Below are 6,000 nucleotides of genomic sequence, written 5' to 3'. Positions count from 1 at the left end.
AATATCTGCAACTGAAATTTGAGCTCTAAGACAATCCTATGAAATAAGTATTGCAAGTGTAATTATGTATAGTTTATGAATAAGGAAATTGAATTTAATGGACTTACCCATGGGGGAAATGAGTCAATGTCTGAGATAGAGGAGAGTTTTATACTGGTCTTCCTGACTCCTGGGCAGGGTTTTCATTATAATTTTTGGTATCATGTGCCCTGCAGTCTTGGGAAGGGCCCAAACATAGCCAGCTTAATATAGAGAAATATGACCAAGACCCTGAAAAGGAAAGACAAAAACTTTATATTCAAATTTTGGCCTTGAAGTCCCAAACTAGGAAACATATAATCATATTGGAAAAACTTCACTAGTATCTAGGGGGGAAATGCCATCCCAAGCCTAAGCCCTATAGTGGAAATTTTCAAGTTGACAACCGGGACTTTATGCAGACCTGAGAGCCCTGAGGCTCTTGGGAGGTTGTGCTTCCTTGGAGGTTTTGGCAGATCTGCTGCCAATTCCTGATCTAAACAAACAATTATATTCTGCTTTGATTATGGGAAAAGAAGAATTTTCTCATGAATACTTTCCCACCCTAACTTGTTTAAAAAAAAATGAGGTAGAATGGGACCATCTTTTAATTGGGTAAGTCACTGAGCAGCTTTAATTCTCAATTTATTTTGCTTCTTTGAAATAGGTGTAAAAGTGCAGGAAGGTAGTGAGTGCATTGGAAGGACAGTGGCCCTGCAATCAGGAACAGCTGAATTTAAATTTGAAGTCAGACACTTGACACTTGCTGTGTGATCCTGAGTAAATCATTTTACCCTGTTTGTCTCACCAATGCAAGTGTTATGTAGAGATCATGGTTCATTGATGTAGAAAATAGGAGCATACATCATTTCTGTTGATGTTAATATCCATTTATAATTTCATTGATTAAAAACTATAGCAGTGCTTAATGGTTAACCATTTGATATTGCCAGTATCTTTGATGGCCACAGTGTTTTTCTCATCAAATGTTTAGTAGCATCGGTTTTTTAAACATTGGAACCAACAATAGATTTTTCCAATTTGAAAATCAAAATCATTTCTTTTTGAATTTCGGCCCAACAGGACCTCCATACCATCTAGTTGTCTTCTTTGTTTACTTCTCCCTTAATTTTTTTTAATGTTTGGTTTCTTGTATTGGCTATCTTTATTTTTAATATAATTATAGCTTTTTATTTTTCAAAATGCATTCAAGGATAGTTTTCATCATTCACCCTTGCAAAACCTTCTGTTCCAAATTTTTCTCTCACTCCCTACCTCTTCCCTCTCCTAGATAGCAATTAATCCAATATAGGTTAAATACGTGCAATTTTTCTAAACATATTTCTATATTTATCATAGCACACAAGAAAATTTAGATCAAAAGGGGAAAATGAGAAAGAAAAACAAACAAACAAGAAAACAACAACCAAGATAAAAATATTTTGTTGTGATCTACATTCAGTCCTCACAGTTCTCTCTCTGGATGTAGGTGGATTTCTTCTTCACAAGTCTATTGGAACAGGCCTGAATCATCTCACTGTTCAAAGAACCAAGTTCATTACAGTTGATCATCACATAATCTTCTTGTTGATCTGTAAGGTGTTCCCTTAGGTCTCGTCACTTCACTCAGCATCAGTTCATATAAATCTTTCCAGGTTTTTCTGAAAATATCCTGTTGATCCTTTCTTAGAGGATAATAATATTCCATTATATTCATAAACCACAACTTATTCAGCCATTCTTTAACTGATGGGCTTCCACTCAGTTTTCCAGTTTCTTTCTACCACAAAAAGGGCTGCGAGAAACATTTTTGAACATATGGATCCTTTTGCCTCTTTTATGATCTTTTTGGGATTCAGGCCTTTGGGCATAGTTCCAGATTGCTTCCTGGAGACAATAGGAAGGCACTGGAGTCCCTGGGGGACATGACCATATGTACAATCTAGGAAAATCATTTTACGTAACTGAATTGTATGGGGTTTTTATCTATTACATGTCTATTTACATGTCTATTACATGTCTTCTATGTGGCATTTCCCACTTCAAGGGGGAAAAAAGACTTTAGCTGACAAAAATCAGCATAAATGGGAGGGTGGAAGGGTGATTATTGTTTCTTATAGGGTTGTAGAAATAGTTTTTTTCTTATGAAAATCTAACACTGATAAAGAGAGAAAAGAGAAATAAAGGAGATGAAGGAAGAGTAGATTTCATTTGAAGAAAAACACCCCAAGTCTTGAGATCTTAAATAATCTGTGATATCTCAGGATATTTCAGGATATCTCAGGAGGTAGTGGGCTGTACACATATTAAGGTTTCTAGAGAAAGCTTCTAAAGAAGAGCTGGTTGAGCTGTCATTGGATATAAAAAAATTAGTGGCCAATCCAGTCAGGATTAGAAACCCAATGTAACCTATGTTTGCAAAAGCAATTTATGTATTTATTCAGGTGGTCCTGGAAAAGTCCATGGATATTATCATTCCATAAGTCGTTTTTCTAAGGAGAACATCCAAATAAGAGGGAATGAGGCAACTTTATCCAGGAGGAAACAAGTTAGGAAGTTTCTGAGGTAAAGATGTTAGTCAAGTTATTCCTTAAACATTCTGTGTCATAGGTATTCTGCTAAGTGTTCAGAATTCACCTTTTAAATGGGAGATAAGCAAATAACTATATGCACACAAACTGTATAGAGTATCCAAAGAAGATAATCTCAGAGGCTTTGATTTTGGTTTGTGGTTTGTGGTTTTTTTTTTTAATTTGTGGAATAAAACAAGCCTTTTTTGATAGCATAGTTTAATGAAAAAGATGATTGAACATGAAAGTATAAATTCCCTATATAACACCTACTAGTCCTTTTAAATATACCACAAAGTTATCATGTAAATTTATTTTTTTTTTCTTGCTCTTCCCCGGAGATGGCCACCACTAGATACAAATACATATTTATACATTTGCATATAAGAACACACACACACACACACACACACACACACATATATACAAATACTATATAATAAAATACAAAAATACAAATACTATTTGAGTTCAAATAGTATTTGTTTTCTTATGTTCTTTATAGTTAATTTAGATATTTATGATAGTCAAAGTAACTTATTCATTCAAAATCATTCTTAAAACAATGTTGCTGTTGCTATATACAATGTTCTGTTTCTGCTCATTTCACTTCTCATTATTTTGTATGTGTTACAATATTTCTCTAAGATTTGAGCTCATCGTTTCTCATAACACAGTAATACTCCATCAGAATCATGTATTACATCTTGTTCAGGCAAGATTTTTAGTCCAGATCCTTCTAACTCCAGGTTCATCATTTTCCCCACTGTATCCTGCCACTTTATATGAACATTTTAGCCTGAGATTGCATTTCCTAGAACCAACCTGGCATGTGGATATAGGTGAATGGGACTGCAAAGGGGAGTTGGCCAATTATTTTCCTGAGTGATGAAAAATAAATATCATAGATAAATTTCAGTGTGTCATGTACAAATTTCTTTTTCTGAAAGTCATTTAAAAAATTCAATAGCATTTTCTAAATACATGTAAAGATAATTTTCAGCATTCGTTTTTGTAAGACTTTATATTCCAATTTTTCTTCCTCATCACCTTCATCTTATCTCTCTCCAAGATAGCAAGCAATCTGATATGGGTCAAATATGGCCAATTCATTTAAATATATTTCTGTATTTTTCATGTTGTATACGAAAATCAGAGCACGGGGAAAAATTAGAAAGAAAAAACAATAAGTAAACAACAACAGCAACAAAAAAGGTGAAAATATTATGATTTGGTCCATATTTGGTCTCCATAGTTCTCTCTAGATGCAGATGGTTCTCTCTTTCAGGCTATTCTGAAATCAACCTGCTCATCATTTCTTATAGAACAATAATATTCTACTACATTCATATTCCATAGCTTATTCAACCACTCTCTAACTGATGGACATCCACACAATTTCCAGTTCCTTGCACAACAAAAAGGTCTGCTAGAAATATTATTGGACATGTGGGTCTTTTTCCCTCTTTCATGATCATTTTTGAGGTACAAACCAATAAAGACACTGCTGGATCAAAAGGGTTTGCACAGTTTGATAGCCTTTTTGGTATAGTTCCAAATTGTTCATCAGCATGATTGGAGCAGTTCACAATTCCACCAACAATGTATTAGTGTCTCAGTTTTCCCATCTCCCCTCCAACATTTGTCATTGCATTTTCCTGTTATTTTAGCCAAGCTGAGATGTGTGAGATGGTATCTTAGAGTTGTCTTAATTTTGTAAGTCTGATTCTTCCATATTTATCAGCTGCCTCTGATTTAGGGGCTGCTGAATAAGCAATGCCATTAGCATTAATGCTATATTTTCTGAGCAACTCTGTGGCTTTGCTTTTGAAATAATAAACTCTTTACAATCATTTAGTTAATCTTCCTTTTTCATATACCACAATTTATTCAACCATTCTCCATGGGCATCCATTTATTTTCCACCTTCTGGCCACTACAAATAGGACTGCCATGAACATTTTGGCACATACAGGTCCCTTTCCCTTCTTTAGTATCTCTTTGGGGTATAAACCTAGTAGAAACACTGCTGGATCAAAAGGTATGCACAGTTTGATAACTTTTTGAGCATAGTTCCAAATTGCTCTAAAGAATGGCTGGATGTGTTCACAATTCCACCAACAATGTATCAGTGTACCTATTTCCCCACATCCCCTCCAACATTCTGCATTATCTTTCCCTGTCATTTTAGCCAATCTGATAGGTGTGTAGTGGTATCTCAGAGTTGTCTTAATTTGCATTTCTCTGATCAATAGTTTTAATCTTCCTTTTTCTAGGAAAATCACCACAGTTGCTCTCTTGCATTTAGATGTGTGTTGGGGTGTGTGTGTGTGACGTATTTAGATGGTCAGTTTATAAAATCCTGGGTTTGAAACCAAGAGAAGTCATCTTCATGATTTCAAATACAACTTCAATAACTTAATAGATATGACTATGGGCAAGCCTCTTAACCTTGTTTTCCTCAGTTTCCTCATCTGAAATGAGCAGGAGAACAAAATGATAAACCACTCTTTTGCTTAATAAAATCACAAAATGAGGTCATCAAGAGCAAGACACAACTGAACAACAAAAGAGAACACACACATATTATTTATTATATCTATTTTCTTCCACATAATCAGATAATATAAGGAACACTATTAAGACTTATTAAACATAAGGACACTTATTTACATTAGATGGTGATTTGACTAGGGTATGAAAGTGCCTAAGATTATATATAAAGAGAGAGAGAGAGAGAGAGAGAGAGAGAGAGGGGGCTCTCCACACTCTTCAGTTTATGATAATTTCCACTAGTTACTTTTAACTTTGAAAAGTTTGGATTTCACTTGAGGTAAGCCTTTTGTGAGATGGAGCTGAGCTGAAGATGTCTGTCTTCACCTTTATCTTGAGCCTGAGACAGCTGTTTTTCTTTAGCCCCAGTATTAAGCTACAACTTTCCTTCTCTCCTTTCCTAGTCTACTCGCAGCATTCCAACCCTCTACTTTTCTCACTCTGCCTAACACCCCAGAGTCTGCTTCCCTCAGGATCACACTGCTGCCCTGCCCAATCTGGGAACTCCTATTTCCCAGAAACTTGGGAGTCCTCTATAACAGCTCTTGACATGGGAACAATCCTTATTTCATAATTTCTAAGTGAACCAAAGCAGATACTTCTCTCTTGTTCCTGCCACACTAACTCTAGTCCTGAATCCCCTATTTGATCTACAAGCCTTGAAACAATCAACTGAAAAACTTTTCCCACAGTGTCCATAAATAACTTTATTGTTCACCCTGAGCCTGCACCGAGAAGTGCTACTCAAGATTTATTATTGAGTTGTGGCCTAATTGACTTGTAGTTTTGCATGAGTATAAGCTCTGCCTTTGCCCAGCATGTTAAGCTCTCCTTCTCAGACTGGGGGATTCTGTTTACA

Source organism: Sarcophilus harrisii, chromosome 6, assembly GCF_902635505.1.
Source record: "Sarcophilus harrisii chromosome 6, mSarHar1.11, whole genome shotgun sequence".
NCBI lineage: Eukaryota > Metazoa > Chordata > Mammalia > Dasyuromorphia > Dasyuridae > Sarcophilus > Sarcophilus harrisii.
This window is presented reverse-complemented; position numbering follows the sequence as displayed.